Source organism: Mus caroli, unplaced genomic scaffold, assembly GCF_978045245.1.
Source record: "Mus caroli unplaced genomic scaffold, Mus_caroli_1 scaffold_10, whole genome shotgun sequence".
Taxonomy (NCBI): Eukaryota; Metazoa; Chordata; class Mammalia; order Rodentia; family Muridae; genus Mus; species Mus caroli.
The window spans coordinates 108,509,588-108,526,817 of record NW_028227265.1 but is presented as its reverse complement, the minus strand read 5'-3'; the positions used below and the strand labels follow the sequence as shown (position 1 = coordinate 108,526,817).

The window sequence follows — 17,230 nt, the reverse complement described above, 5'->3', positions numbered from 1 at the left end:
AGTGGACCCGCTGGACGGGTCAAGTGGCGCCCAATGTGCGGCATGAGGTACGACCACCCCCCCCGGACAATGGATTCAAGAGGTACCGCATAGACAGTGAGACAGTTCCCCACCACTTCTCTCGAGTGTCACGGACGTCGAGAGGTAAACCTGGGCATAAAATTGTTGTCCCATTCACCATGGGGAATGTTCTGTCCAAAGAGACATTTTTTATTCAAGAGATGAAGGGGTCTCTTTAGGAGAGAGGGATAAGAGTTAAGAAAAAGGATTTAATAAAAATTTTTTGTTTTGTGGACGAGAGATGTCCATGGCTGGTATTGAATGGTCCTGAAATACACCCTTTAACTTGGAATAAAATAGTCAAAGATATCAATGCTTTGATAAAGCAAGGAGAAGATGTCCCTGAGTCCTTTTTTAGCTATTGGGAAATCGTCAGAGATCTCCTTAAAAAGGCAGAAGAGGGCAGAGAAGGCGCCCACCTCTTAGCCCTTACTGAAGATTTTTTAGAAAACTCCCAATTGCCATCTTGCAAAAGCTAAACTAAGCCACCAGTGAATCGTCAGTCTCGGCCATCATCGATTATGGATGCCCCAGTCCCTAAGGATTCCCTGCCTTCCCCTCTTTCTCCCCAAATTACATTAGATTCTAGAAAAGGGGCTACTACTCGACCCCTGTTAGGCCAAAAAGGATTTACCCCATTTTATATAAGGAGTTGTCAGATGAACCCCTCGATCCTGCCTCGGAGGCAGAATTGAATGAAGAAGCCTTTAAATATGAACAAGACCACTATGGTCCTGGGCCCAGTGTCTATCTTACCATCAAGCCCTTCAATTTCCACCCTCCTCCTTATTTGCCCCCCTTTCCCCCTAATCCTCAGCCTAATCCTCGGCCTGTATTGCTGGCCCCTTTGTCCATTCAGTGATTACTTCAAAATAAAGGAGAACTTCAGACTCAGATTACCAATCTTAAAGATGTTTTAGGACTTCAAAAAGAGCTACAAGACCTCAGTCTAGAGACTCAGAGTCTACCAAGAGCCCTCATGGGGAACCTTCAAGGTCCCATCTCAAAAAATCCTCAAACTGGCCGCAAAGGTCCCTCTAAGAAACAAGGGAATAAAAAATTGGCTTTTCCTGTCCTCACTCGAGCTCAAGCCCATCAGGCTGCTCCAGGTCATGAGTACCCCCCCACTGGCTCCTCTGAAAAAGATCAGGGGAAAACAGAGAGTGATGAGGAGGAGGATCAAGCAAACTCTGATTCCGATGAGGGTGGCATGTCCCTCAATGAAGAGTTGGACACCAACAGCCAACCAGTCTACAAAAAGCTAAAACTGAGACATGTAAAAGATCTTCATTCAACAGTCAAAAATTATGGGGTTAATGCCCCATTCACAGTATCTATATTAGAAGGTTTAGCAGGAGAAGGCTACTTGATACCCAATGAATGGAATAAAGTTGTTCAGTCTATCCTCACTAGAGGCCAATATTTAACTTAGAAGTCAGAGTTTGTGGACAGAGGAGAAAATTTGGCTGCAAATAATAGAAAGAATCCTACTAGTAAGACAGCCTCCTGGACTGCTGCTATAATCTGTGGTAAAGGCAATTTTGCTGCAGACAAAAAAAAAAAATAGGGCTCTCCCCTGGTGTCCTCGCCCAGATGGCACAGGCAGCCCTGGCAGCTTGGCGTGCTGTCCCTGCTGCAGGGGCACTGACTACACCCCTAACCAAGATTATACAAGGGCCCCAAGAGTCCTATGCGCAGTTCATTGCCAGATTGCAGGAAGCAGCTGAGAGAATTTTGGGACCTGAGGAAAGTGAGGATCTGTTGGTCCGACAACTTGCTCTTGAAAACGCCAATTCAGCATGCAGGACTGCCCTGAGAGGTAAAAACAAGAGTTTAGATATAAATGGTATGATCAAGCTTTGTAATGAGGTAGATGTGTTTTCCCAACAAGTTTCTAAGTCTATTAACCTGGCCATTGGGGCTGCTCTAACTCCAGCTCCAAGATTGGTGCTGAGCCCCATTGGCCCGAGTTAGAAGTAGACATCTGTGTCCTTGCATTGGGTGCAGACGCCGCCTGGGGCACCCCTGATTATTATATGCCTCAATTAACAGCAGTTAACACAGGTGATAAAAAGATTGATCCAGGTTGCAGCAGTGATATACGTTGTGCTGCCCTGGTCTTACACACTGGAGGTATATATGTCTGTCCAGGAACTCATAAAGATAGATCTCTAAATTATAAATGTGGCTATGAAAATGATTTTTATTGCGCCTCTTGGGGCTGTGAAACCACTGGGGATACCTATTGGACCCCATCCTCCTCTTGGGATTATGTCACAGTTAAATGACTTTACCCCAATTCCAAAGTCACCTCCCCTAGAAAACAACCCCTTAATAGCTATTGTTCCCACAATGCTTCTAGACAAGGGTGATGCAACCCATTACAAATTGGCTTTACAACAGCCGCAAGGGCTGCTGACTGGACCAAGAGAGGATTCTCTTGGGGGTTGCACATATATAAAGAGGGCACAGATTGGAGATTGACATTCAAGATTAAAAAAAGGAAGTCCCCAACAAATATAAAGCATCTATAGTACATAACCCCCAATTACATCACCCTAAGTCCCCAAACAGTCCCCGACTCCCAGGTACCTACCCCCTGTTCCTGCCCCAGGGCATGCCATGACCCTATTTCAGCCCACTCTCCCTGCGCACCCCCCCCCCTCCTGCTTCCACTGATTTACTGTGGTCTATATTGAACACTTCTGCTTTAGCCTTGCTGGATAAGACACAAAGAGATAATGCATTAGAATTTGAAGATCGTTGGATGTGCTTTTCTGCTTCCCCACCCTCTTTTGAGGGCATAGCCTTATTTGGAGAGTTTACCCTGCTTTCAGATGCTAGGCAGCTTCCCTTTGAATCAGTTCAGTTTACCTTGACAGAAGTCTCTGGGGTAGGAAGTTGTGTGTTGAGCCCAAGTATGCTTCTGCCGCGGCCCTTGCTACAGATTTGCAATAATACGTTTAGAGTAAATAAAAATAGGTATTCTTATCTTCTTGCCCCAAATGATACCTTTTTGGCATGTTCCACTGGCCTTACACGGTACATTATTATACAAGATTTTATAAATAATAGAGATTATTGTGCTTGGTTGAGCTTTTTCCAAATTTTAGTATTCATGAGTCAGATGACTTACTGAAGTTTTGGGATCAAGGTGCCTCCTTGCCATCCCTCCACAAAAGAGAGCCTATCTCAGCAGTAACCCTTGCAGTCCTTCTTGGCCTGGGTGCTGCTGGGACCAGGACCAGAATCGCAGCCCTTGTGTCCTCTCATCAGAATGTGCACAATTACCATCTGCTCAATGAGGCTATTAGCCAAGATATAGAGAATATAAAAAGGGGCCTAGATGATCTTACTGATTCCTTGGTCTCCCTTTCAGAAGTTGCCCTTCAAAATAGAAGGGGATTAGATTTGCTCTTTCTACAACAAGGAGGCTTATGCACTGCACTTAAGGAAGAATGCTGATATGTTGATAAAACTGGATGAGTTAAAGATAGCAGTGCCAAGGTTACTGCCAGTTTAGAAAAAAGAAAAAGAGAGAGAGAACAACAAGAGTCATGGTTCCAAAATTGTTTTTCAACCTCCCCCTGGCTTTTGACCTTCTTGCCCTCCCTTTTGGGGCCCCTATTTGGACTCCTATTGTTGATTTCCTTCGGTCCTTGGGCATTTCAGAAATTGACCCGATTTGTTAAATCTCAAATTGATTCATCTCTTTCAAGTGCATCTGTTTCAGTTCATTACCATCGCTGGACATTGGCAATAACAAGCAGGTTACTGGAGAAGACTCAGACGTGGATACCGCTTCATCACCCTCGTCTCGGGGAGAGAGACTCAATTTCCATAAAATGCTTAAGTAAGATCATTCCCCTAGACCTAAATTCTGCCATCAGTCTCATGCCACAAATCATTTATAGATTGCCTTAGTCTGTGCTTCCGACATGGTAATATACATTCTCACCACATTGGAAACTAAACAGTCATCCCAGGCTAGACACATTGAGAAATTGGAACTTGAAGCCATTGCCCGTGAGAGTTGTAAGGCTAAGCACTGCACAGAGATTAGTCTGGAAGCTGTTAGACAGTCTCTGAGAGGCATGTCTGATTGCATGAAGGCTGAGTGCCCTAGGGTCCTTCCCCCAGGAAAAATGGCACAGGAGCAGGTCAGGGTTACTCTGGGTAAAAATCTGTGGGCATAAGAGTCAATCCTGTACATGGCCCCTAACATTGTACACTGGAGATCAGACCTCTACCTCTACCCACAGAGCTTGCTTTGTTCCTAAATCCCTTGGCTAGCCCAGGTTATACCCAACAGACTGGAACTATTAATTCAAGCCTCATAGATGACTTGTCCTTGTGTCCTTCGTGGTTTTAGAGAATCACCCAGTGAGCAAACAGATGTTTAGGCAGTCGTTAAAAACATGGCTACAAATTTATTATACAATATGCCTTTATAAAAATATTAAAATGGGGGAGTTGGTAGTCTTTTTGTCTTGTTGTTAGTATCTTTTTCCATACAGAACCTATGCAATTTCATGAGGTCCCCTTTTGTCGATTCTTAATCTTAGAGCACAAGCAAAAATATGTAATGCTTCACGAATTGCCTGTCATCCTTGAGCAGGGGCCATGCTAATCTTCTCTATATCATTCCAATTATAGTATATGTGCTGCCGAGTGACCACAAATTCATGAAATTCTTAGGCAAATAGATAGAACCAGAAAATATCATCCTGTGTGAGGTAGCCCAATCACACAAGAACACACATGGTATACACTCAATGACAATTGGATATTAGCCCAAAAGCTTGAATTAACCAAGATACAATTCACAAATCACACGAAGCTCAAAGAAGGAAGATCAAAGTGTAGGTGCTTCAGTCCTTCTTAGAAGAAGAACAAAACACTCACAGGAGCAAATATGGAGATAAAGTGTAGAGCAGAGACTAAAGAAAAGGCCATCCAGACACTGTCCAACCTGACGATCAACCCCAAATAAAGTTACCAAACATAAACACAGACTTTATAATGGATGCCAAGATGTGCATGTTGTTAGCAGCCTTATATGGCTGTCTGCTGAGAGGCCCTGCCAGAGTCTTACAAATACAGAGGCAGATGCTGGCAGACAACTATTGGACAAAGTGAGGGATCCACAATAGAGGAGTTAGAGAAAGGACCAAAGGAGTTGAAGGGGATTACAACCCCACAGGAAGAGCAGCAATATCAACCAACCAGTCACTCAAGGACTCTCAGAGACTAAGCCATCAACAAAGGAGTACAAATGGCTCCAGCTGCATATGTAGAAGAGGATGGCCTTGTTATGCATCAATGGAAGGGAGGTCCTTGATCCTATGAAGGCTCTAAAGATGTCCCAGTGTAGGGGAACTGAGGATGGAGAGGTGGTAGTGAGTATGTTGGTGAAGGAAGGCCCTCATAGAAGCAAAGGGAGGGAGGATGGGATAGGGTGATCCTTCAGAAGGGGGGAAAGGTCAGGAAAAAGGGATAACATTTGGAATGTGAATAAAGAAAATATTCAATAAAAAATAAAATAATGAAATGTCTTTCTACTTTAAGAAATATTTCTTAGTATTGCTTGGTTTTTGGATACTAAGTTGTACATTTTGGCTATATGTTTGGGTATTAGCTTCTATTCAGATGTATGCTTTCTAAACTTTTCCACCATGTTCTAGTTTGATACCTCATACCAATGCTTATTTCTGCTCCTATGCAGAAGCTGTGCAGCCCAGTGCAATCGCACAATCCCACTTGCCCACCTGCCTTATTCCCAGCACCTTTGGTGCTATGCAAGATATCACTGCCCAGATCTAGTTCTGGGTTTTCTTCTAGTAGTTTTATGCTTTTATGTCTTATATCCAGGTCTTTAATTCATTGTACTTGAGATAAATTTCCAATTGTGCCTGAAATCATTAGGCTATATGCTTTAATACATACTATCTTCATTGCCATTCATACTTTCTTAGAACTATAAAGAATAAACACTTGTCCTCCTTAGACCAATGCTTTGCCTAGAGTCACCAGAGCTCATTTCATCCATAGTTTGATAAGGTCAATATGGTCAAAAAGAACTGACCCTCTACATCAGCAGGATCCAGGTCTGACTCCAGAGTCAAAACCTTCAGATAGCAGATAAGAATCCAACTTCAAAGAGTTAGATGTATCATTGCTTAGACTGAAGGCATCAAAGTGTTTTTTCTTTTCTTCTATCTTTACATTAAAAAGTAAACACTCATTCAAGTGTAAGCACAAATCCAAGTGGTAACAGGAAAATATCAGGGTCCTCTTCATCATCATCTGCTTACACCAAATGCAGCAAGCAAACAGGACGACCAAGGTCTGTCACAAGGAAGCTGTAAGAACAAAAATGTCAACAAGACCATGAGGAAAAAACCCTCTCCTTCTGAATTTATACTTTTTCCATGCAGGACCTCTCGAAGAACATTCCCTACACAGACGGACAAAAACACACAAACATGACACACACACACACACACACATATGCACTCAGACAAAGACACAGACACAGTAACATGCATAAGCCGCACACACACACATACACACACACACACTTCCTTGTTGTGGATAGCCCTGGGGCTAATTATATTTGATGTTAACTCCATTCTCCTGAGGTGCTTGCAAACAAGGAATGAGTAAGCACTCAGGTGATTTCCTGTAAACCTGCTTCTCACCTTAATTTTTGAAATAAAAGAGAGCTGAAGATTGGGCAGTTATAAAGGAAGGTAGAGAGGGAGGAGAGAGAGGAAGGAGAAACTGGAAGAGGGAGAGGATGCAGAGAAGGAGGAAAAAGAAAAGTGGAGCTGAAGTACGTATTCTGGAGAAACCTCAAGTTCTAAGGGGTCTCATAGATGTGGAAGATGGGAGTTTAGCAGTAGATCTGCCCAATCTAGGGACACAGCATGTAATCATATTAACTGTGCTGTGATTTCATTGCCTGGACATATTTGGGAGGAGATTTTCCACAAGAAAATGGCACCCAACATATTGATTTAAATCCAGCTAACCTGAGATAAAAATTCACTGCCCCCCAACTCCTGAATCGAGATTGGGCAGAGACCTAGGCTGTAGCAGTATGGATTTGAACCTGACTAAATCTAAGGGGCCTACAGAGAACAACAGAGAGGCATCTTTGCCTGAAAGAGCCTTTCTATGTTTGCCTCCCTGTATTCTTTGCTCCCCACACTGCCTCACCCATCTACAAACAGGGACACAGACAAATCACAACTTTTTACACTCAGCTTCTCCCTGTAAATAAAGAATAGGGAGACAAAGGTACAAAGGACTCTGGACCAGGTATTTCACTTCTATAAAGACAGAAATATAACCTTTTGATACTTGAAGAAGGTGTAAAGATATAGTGCTCTAATAATCTTCCAGGATACTACTATTCTGTCTACTGTGGGTTCCACTGGAATTTTGGGTTTAAATCCTGGTTTGAAAAGCTGCCTCTTAGAAGTAGTTGTAGTACCTAAAGACGGGAAATTTTACCTACGGTTCAGAACAAGATAGGGAATATTTGTGACTGAGTCCAAGAGAGCAGTGATAATCACCTGCTATGAATATAGGTATTAATTAATAGAAGTCTGTGGCTCTAGGTAAAGAGCATAACAGATAGATATTATAATAGGTATTAATTAAATAAATATTTGTGGCTCCAGGTAGAGAGTTTAACAAATAGATATTATAATGGGGATTAATTAATGTCTGTGGCTCAAGGTAGAGAGCACCCTAATAAGTCTTACAGGATACTCATATTCTGTCTAACATTGGCTCCACAGAAATTTTTGGTTTTATCCTGGCTTGACAAGCTGCTTCTTATAAGCAGATGTAGACAGAAAAGAGAAAAGAGGAAAGGAAAGAAGAAAGGAAAGAGGAAAGAAAAAACGCGAGGAATGAGGCAAAGAAAGAGGCAAGGAAAGAAAAATAGAAGTGTGAATTTATTGTTTTAAAAATGGTATAATAAAGTCTGCAGGAGACTCACATTCTGTCTAATGTGGGCTCCATGGGAATTTGGGTTTAAATCCCGACATGACAAATTAGAAAGGCCTAAATAGGCTAAAATGTGTGTGATTTTGAGTATTGTGGTTGTTTTATTGTTCCTCTGGAACAGAGGGCAAGCTACAGGTTTTCCTGGTTACCAGCTGAAGGATATGCTGATTTGGGGAAAAGGTTTTACCTTTGTGTTTTTGGAAAAGATGATTAAGTTATTTATACCTTCCATAGTTTTGTGGATAAGATTTGATAGAGGGAGACCACCCATGAGAACTAGATTCCAGAGAATCAAACAAAAAAGTTATCTTAATGATACTAAAATTTCATTTGGAGATTTATATATTACAGAATATGTAGTTTCGTTGAATTTCATTGTCAGACATACTGAACTGACCTGCCTGAAAACCTGATGTCTTGGTTTTTCATCTGGATAGAGTCAGGACACAGACATCAGAGACTAATACAATCATTGGTGTGGCCTTCTTAAGTCCAACTAACTCCCCCATTTCCCTACTCTTCCCCCTACCTTCAAAAAATATCTCAACGCCCATATTCAGCTTGAAGAAGTTATGAAGAGATGTTGTCCCAGTTCCTAAGCTTTGGAACTGGGAGTGGTTATTATAGGTTGTCTATGTTACTAAAAATTTTGAAATGGAGGACTTAGACCCAGTCCTTCTATTGCTGTTATTATAAACAGATCTGAGATGTGTAAGCCCTTCAGTTAAGGGCCAAATAGGAAATTCATGATCTGAGTTTATCTTTAGAGTGTTTTCATTTTATTTAATTTGAAATGGCTGAGAGTAGTTAACATACAACAGTCAAGATTACAAGACATAGTTGGTTTTCAAAAACATCATAAATCCACAGAGTGTGTCCTTTAATGTTATTAATTCAATAAATGAGGCCAAACATCTATGGTCACTTGATCTTTATCAAAGGCTCTAAAACCATCCAGTGGGAAAAGGGCAGCATTTTTTTATTGGATATTTTCTTTATTTACATTTCAAATGTTATCCCAAAAGTTCCATGTAACCTCACCCATCCTGCTCCTCTACCCACCCACTCCCACTTCTTGGCTCTGGTGTTCCACTGTACTAGGGCATATAAAGTTTTCAAGACTAAGGGGCCTCTCTTCCAAATGATGGCCAACTAAGCGATCTACTACATATGCAGCTAGAGGCACGAGCTCTGGGGGTACTGGTTAGTTCATATTGTTGCTCCACCTTTCCAGTTGCAAACCCCTTCAGCTCCTTGGGTACTTTCTCTAGGTCCTCCATTGGGGGCCCTATGTTCCAACCAATAGATGACTGTGACCATCCACTACTGTATTTACCAGGCACTGGCATAGCCTCAGTAGAGACAGCTATATCAGAGTCCTTTCAGCAAATTTGGCTGGCATACCTGCAGAGCCTACCCCACCTGCGGAGCCATCCCATAATCAGCCACCAAACCCAGACACTATTGCATATGCCAGCAAAAGACAGCATTTTTTTTTAAATGGTGCTGGCACAACTGGCGGTTATCATGTAGAAGAATGCAAATTGATCCATTATTATCTACTTTTAATAAGCTCAAGTCTAACTGGATCAAGCTATGCCACAAAAAAACAGAGACACTAAAACTTATACAGGAGAAAGTGGGGGATATCCTGGAAGATATGGGCAGAGGGGAAATATTCCTGGACAGAATACCAGTGGCTTGTGCTGTAAGATTGAGAATCAACAAATGGGAACTCAAAAAAATTGTAAAGCTTCTGTAAGGCAAAAGACAATGTCAATAGGACAAAGAGGACACCAACAGATTGGGAAAGGATCTTTACAAATCCTAAATCAGATAGGGGACAAATATCCAATACATACAAAGAACTCAAGAAGATGGACTCCAGAAAATAAAATAAATAAAAATTGGGGTACAGACTAAACAAAGAATTCTCAACTGAGGAATACTGAGTGGCTGAGAAGCACCTGTATAATGTTAAACATTCTTAATCATCAGGGAAATGCAAATCAAAACAACCCTGAAATTCCACCTCACACCAGTCAAAATGGCTAAGATCAAAAATTCAGGTGAAAACAGATTCTGGCAAGGATGTGAATAAAGAGGAACAATCCTCCATTGCTGGTGGGAATACAAGCTTGTATAACCATTCTGGAAATCAGTCTGGCAGTTTCTCAGAAAATTGGACATAGTACTACCCAAATATCCAGCAATACCTCCCCTGGGCATTTAACCAGAAAATGTTCCAACTGGTAATAAGGACACATGTTCCACTATGTTCATAGCAGCCTTATTTATAATAGCCAGAAGCTGGAAAGCACCCAGATGTCCCTCAACAGAGGAATGGATACAGAAAATATGGTAAATTTACACAATGACATACTACTCCGGAATTAAAAACAATTAATTTAATAAATTTTTAGGCAAAGTGATGGATCTGGAGGATATCATCCTGAGTGAGGAAAACCAATCACAAAAGATTTTACATGATATGCACTTAGTGATAAATGGATATTAGCCCACAAACTTAGAATATCCAAGATACAGTTTGCAAAACACATGAAACTCAAGAAGGAAGACCAAAGTGTGGATACTTCGTCTCTCCTTAGATAATGGAACAAAATGCCCATGTCAGGAGTTACAGAGACACAGTCTGGAGCTGAAAGGGATGGAGAAACCATGCAGAGACTGCATGGAATTTGATGGTCACTTATATATTCTATCATATCATCTGCAAATAGTGATATTTTGATTTCTTCCTTTCCAATTTGTATCCCTTTGATCTCCTTTTGTTGTGGAATTGCTCTGGCTAGGATTCAAGTACTATATTGAATAAGTAGTGGCAAAGTGGGCATCCTTGTCTAGTCCCTTATTTTAGTGGGATTGCTTTGAGTTTCTCTCCATTTAGTTTGATGTTGGGTACCAATTTGCTATATATTCCTTTTATTATGTTTATGTATGGGCCTTGTTTCCTGATCTTTACATGTCTTTTACCATGAAGGGTTGTTAGATTTTCTCAAATGCTTTCTCAGCATCTAACAAAAGGATTATGTGGTTCTTGTCTTTGCCTTTATATAGAGTTTTCATAGAGGATTACATTGATGCATTTCCATATATTAAAACATTCCTGCATCCCTGGGATGAAGCCTGCTTGGTCATGAGGGATGATCGTTTTGGTGTGTTTTTGGATTCAGTTTGCAAGGATTTTATTGACTATTTTTGCATCAATATTCATATGGGAAATTGGTCTGAAGTTCTCTTTCTTTGTTGGATCTTTGTATGGTTTAGGTATCAGAGTAATTGTGGCTTCATAGAATGAATTGGGTAGAGTACCTTCTGTTTCTATTTTGTGGAATAGTTTGTGGAGAGTTGGAATTAGGTCTTCTCTGAGGGTTTGATAGAACTCTGCACTAAACCCATCGTGTGCTGGGCTTTTTTTGGTTGAATGACTAGAAATGACTGCTTCTAATTCTTTAGGGGAAATGGGACTGTTTCAATTGTTAATCTGATCCTAATTTAACTTTGTTACATGGTATCTGTCTAGGAAATTATCCATTTCATCCAGATTTTCCAGTTTTGTTGAGTATAGCCTTTTGTAGAAGGATCTGATGGTGTTTTGGATTTCTTCAGGATCTGTTGTTATGTCTCCCATTCCATTTCTGATTTGGTTAATTAGGATACTGTCCCTATGCCCTCTAGTGAGTCTGGCTAAGGGTTTATCTATCTTGCCGATTTAAGCAAAGAACCAGCTTCTTGTTTGGTTGATTCATTGAATAGTTCTTTTTGTTTCCACTTGGTTGAATTCAGCCCTAAGTTTGATTATTTCCTGCTGTCTACTCCTCTTAGGTGAATTGCTCCCATCATTCTAGAGCTTCTAGGAATGCTGTCAGGCTGCTAGTGTATCCTCTCACTAGTTTCTTTTTGGAGTCACTCAGGGCTATGAGTTTTCCTCTTAAGACTGCTCTCATTGTGTCCCATAAGCTTAGGTATTTTGTGGCTTCATTTTCATATAATTCTAAAAAGTCTCTAATTTCTTTTTTTAATTCTTCCTTGACCAAGTTATCATTGAGTGAAGTGTTATTCAGTTTCCATGTGAATGTTGGCTTTCTATTATTTATGCTGTTATTGAAGATCAGCCTTATTCGGTGGTGATCTGATAAGATGCGGTCTATAATATCAATATTTTTGAACCTATTGAGGCCTGTTTTGTGAAAAATTATGTCAATTTTGGAGGAGGTACCATAAGGTGCTGAGAAGAAGGTATTTCCTTTAGCTTTAAGATAAAACGTTTTGTAGATAAATTTTGTTTCATAACTTCTGTTAGTTTTCATGTGTCTCTGTTTAGTTTGTTTCCAGGATCTGTCCATGGAAGAGAGTGGGTTGTTGAAGTCTCCCATTATTATTGTGTGAGGTACAATATGTGCTTTGAGCTTTACTAAAGTTTCTTTAATGAATGTGACTGCTCTTGTATTTGGAGCATAGATATTCAGAATTGAGAGTTCATCTTGGTAGATTTTAACTTTGATAAGTATGATGTGCCTCTCCTTGGTTTTTTTGACAACTTTGGGTTGGAAGTCAATTTTATTCCATATTAGAATGGCTACTCCAACTTGTTTCTTCAAACCATTTGCTTGGAAAATTGTTTTCCAGCCTTTCACCCTGAGGTAGTGTCTGACATTTTTCCTTAAGCTAGGTTTCCTGTAAGCAGCAAAATATTGGGTCCTCTTCATGTAGCCAGCCTGTTAGTCTGTGTCTTTATATTGGGGAATTGAGTCCATTGATATTAAGAGATATTAAAGAAAATTAATTATTGCTTCCTGTTATTTTTGTTGTTAAAGTTGGGATTCTGTTCTTGTGGCTGTCTTCCTTTTGCTTTGTTGAAGGATTACTTTCTTGGTTATTCTAGGGTGTAGTTCCCGCCCTTCTCTTGGTGTTTTCTGTTTATTATCCTTTTAAGGGCTGGATTCTTGGAAAGGTATTCTATGAATTTGGTTTTGTCATGGAATACTTTGGTTTCTCCATCTATGGTAATTGAGAGTTTGGCTGGGTATAGTAGCCTGGGCTGGCATTTGTGTTCTCTTAGGGTTTGTATAATGTCTGTCCAGGATCTTCTGGCTTTCATAGTATATGGTGAGAAGAACTGAGTAATTCTAATAGGTCTGCCTTTATATGTTACTTGACCTTTTTTCCTTACTGTTTTAATATTCTGTCTTCATTTATTGCACTTGTTGCTCTGATTATTTTCTGTCTGGAGAAATTTTTTTCTGGTCCAGGCTATTTGGAGTCCTGTAGACTTCTTGTATGTTCATGGGCATCACTTTCTTTAGGTTAGGAAAGTTTTCTTCTATAATTTTGCTGACCCATTGTTGAAAATCTTCATTCTAATCTACTCCTTTTATTCATAGGTTTGGTCTCCTTCTCATTGGGTCCTGGATTTTCTGGATGTTTTGACTTAGGTTATTCTTGCATTTTGCATTTTCTTTGGTTGTGTCAACGTTTTCTTCGGAATCTTCTGAACTGAGATTTTTCTCTTCCATCTCTTGTATTCTGCTAAACAGGTAGAAGGCCTTAAAAAGGAAGCACAACAATCCTTTAAGAATTACAGGAAAACACTGCTAAACAAACAGAAGTCCTTAAAGAATACCCACAAATATTCCTTAAAGAATTACAGGAAAACACAACTAAACATGTGATTGAATTGAACAAAACCATCCAAGATCTAAAAAGGGAAGTAGAAACAATAAACAAAACCCAAAGGGAGACAACTCTGGAGATAGAAACTCTCAGAAAGAAATCAGGAACCATAGACACTTGCATCAGCAGCAGAATACAAGAGATGTGTTGGGGTATCCCTGACATGCTGAGGTCAGAGTGATTGTTTCTGATGATGGTGAGTTGTCTTGGTTTCTGTTAGTAAGATTCTTACATTTGCCTTTCACCATCTGGTAATCTCTGGTGTTAGTTTTGGTAGCTCTCTCTGGCTGGAGTTTTATCATCCTGTGTTTCTGTTACCCTCTCTCAGCACTTCTGCCAGTCCAACACTCTCCTGAGTCTCAGTGGTCAGAGTAGTATCTATAGGCAAGCTCTCCTCTTGCAGGGAAGATGCACAGAGGTCTGAGCTCAGTTCTGCCTCCTGGTTGAAGATCAAGTCAGGTAAGGTGGCCTGTCCCAGATGCTATGTTGCTTCTGCTGTCTGTGAACTCTCCTGGGCAGATTGGTCTCTGAGCGACCAAGGATACAAGCTTGTGAAGTTTTATATCTGTGTAAAATAGTATTCTTGTTGCTTAGCTAACTATTATACTGAACGTTACATAGAAATATTTTAACAAATGAATAGTATTAATTAACATGTAAATATGAGCTGGCACCTGTGATAGGGCAACTCCAGACACTAACAGAGAACAGCAGGAAGTTCTGTACCTTTTGGTGTGTATGTAGTGTAAGAAATGGGATGAAACACATAGAGAACAGTGGTCATGTATGATGTGATGTCTCTTCTTAAGATTGGGTACTAGCATATGACCCTCTCTATATTCTGGATGTCATTTCTTGTAGATCAGTACTCATTTTCTGAAAGTAAAAACATTACAGAATCTCAAACATGTGGAATGATGCATGGCTTAAGGGTCACAAGTATAGAGATGCTCCTGGAACACACTCTTGTGTGATGTGTTCTGACACTTTGGCTTCATCAGTACAACTCACTCTAGCTTTATTCTTACAAATTCTGTCTCTTAAATTCAATTCATTAGGGGCAAAATGAGGCCTTCTTACTTTCTCTATAATGTCCCCAAATAGGGGGTTCACAATGTTACCCCTTAGGAGGATGATTGATAATACCTGAATCATGCAAAGAACTGACTCTCCAGTCTACCTGGTCAAGGTCTGATCCACACTTTCTGAGAAGTACAGGCTCCAAGTCCAGAACATAAAAATCCTTTGTTTCTTGAGCATATTAAATTAGGCAGTGCCCAGCTGTTTTGTTCTCTGACAAATGAGAGGTAAATGCTCAAGCAGATAGGTAATGGGAGAAGATTGCAGGGCCCCTTCATCATTATCAGTGGGAGGGGTTTTGTCACTGAACACACAGTGCAACATGATGATGGTAGCCTTGAGGACAGAGGAACTTCAAAAGGAGCTGGAGGGTAACAGCCACTCCCACTTCCCATCAAAGACTGCCTTTTCTAGGTGTAGACCTTTCTCTGCCCTATAAATGCAGGCTGGATAATCACTCTCCACACATTGAGTTCCTGCTCACCAATCCTCCAGGTGACTCCCAGTCATGAAGACACTAGTCCTCCTCTCTGCTCTCGTCCTGCTGGCCTTCCAGGTCCAGGCTGACCCTATCCAAAACACAGATGAAGAGACTAAATCTGAGGAGCAGCCAGGCAAGAGGACCAGGCTGTGTCTGTCTCCTTTGGAGACCCAGAAGTCTCTTCTCTTCAAGAGGAATGTGAGTACTGGTGCCCAGTGTGATGGATGCTTGCAGTCTCCTGAGGGAGGGATGAAGATGAGCCTTAGAATCATGGTAGAGTAATGTGGCTCTCTGGCAATACTATTTTAATTCCTTTTATATTCATAACAGTAACAGTGAGAGATAAGTAACTCTAATTGAGTATCTTTCTCATAAGACTTTTACTGTAAAATGATATACATGGGACTTTCAACACTCACAGTACTCCAATACTCTGAATAGGATCTGATAGAAAAAGATTAGTCTTGGCTATTAGTAGAAATCTTTCTTTTTGTAAAGGAACATTGAATCAATTTCAAAGTATACTAAAGTGTCTACATGGTGACAAAAGGAACACAGAAATTAAAGACACCTCAGAATGGCTCTCAAGTGCATGACCAACACCCCTGAAGTGTGTTATTGGTTGAGATGTCCATGCTGAAGGCTGTATTTTTGCCAAAACAACACAGTCATGCTGTATCACAGATCCCCATAGGATCACATACTATTACATGCTGCCAACCTCGAAATTTAATGCCTGATCCTTTTTCTTTCTCTAGCGTTGAGAGATCTGGTATGCTATTGTAGAAAAAGAGGTTGTAGAAGAAGAGAACGCATGAATGGGACCTGCAGAAAGGGTCATTTAATGTACACACTCTGCTGCCGCTGAACATGGATACCACAGGAGACAAGACGACCATGAGTACTGAGGCCACTGATGCTGGTGCCTGATGACCACTTCTCAATTAATTGTTCGAAATATGCTTCCTGTGTGTTTATGTTCTTTCAGTGTATGCTACAAGGCTCAGTCAAGGCTCTGTATATAAAGTACCAGGACCTTCAAGGAAACCGTTGCATATGATTGAATACTATAATTTTTTACTTGCAAGATACCCCCTCCAATTACTATCAATTTAAGGATGACTCCAGGTTCAGACACAAAAGGTATAGAAAGCTCAGAATGCTCATGATCCTCACATATGCTGCTCCTGACTTTTGACTCTGCCTTTAGGTAGTCTTGACTCACTCTCAAAAGACATTGCCTATATGGTAAGAAAAACTATCACTTTGGGTTTCAGGTTTCCAGAGTTCTAATTTATTTTTTTGAAAGCTACAGTGTCCTTAAAAGTTGTTTAAATTTTAATGAACCAGACCTGAATTATGGCTTATAAACCGAGGGTTACATTTGGCTCTGTGGAGACAACTTTTATCAATATTAGAAAAAGTTTGTCAGAGCATAATGGGTAGAATGAAAAGCAGGGCATCCCACACTATGATCTGCATGTAATCTGCAGTGTCCACAGTCATATAGGACAAAATACAGTTTTTATACAGAAAATGTCTTTATATACAGAAAGTGTGCATGTCTAATGACTGCAGTGTGCTCTACTAGGTACACTCAAGTGACCTTCAAGTGCATTAAGCTTTGAAGGGCTTAATGCAGCATGGAAGAGACATGCAAGATAAATAACGAGTTGGTAGGCAGTTGTTCAAGCAGGGGACTCCAGTCATGGTACAGGGTGCTAAGAGTCAGACTCTAAATCATCACACACTCCTTCAGGGAAAACCATGTTCTAAATGAAAGGACAGCAGTTGTGGTGACCTCCAGATTGCAGGGTCTAGTAGCACAGATGGTGTGGGTTCACAGAAAATATAGTTGTGGGCATTCAATAGTGATGGAACCATGCTAGGCGAACT

At 40.6% G+C, this 17,230-nt stretch overlaps 1 non-coding gene and 2 pseudogenes across 1 annotated transcript; 2 read left to right on the top strand and 1 right to left on the bottom strand.

The window, feature by feature from the left end:
- LOC147002492 (neutrophil antibiotic peptide NP-2-like) overlaps positions 1-17,230 on the top strand; it is a 100,941-nt pseudogene that overhangs the window by 6,299 nt on the left and 77,412 nt on the right.
- LOC115030275 (U6 spliceosomal RNA) lies at positions 4,635-4,739 on the bottom strand. Its single transcript, XR_003835864.1, has one exon. It is a non-coding gene; the product is annotated as a U6 spliceosomal RNA (small nuclear RNA).
- On the top strand, positions 15,362-16,202 carry LOC110287869 (alpha-defensin 3-like; annotated as a pseudogene).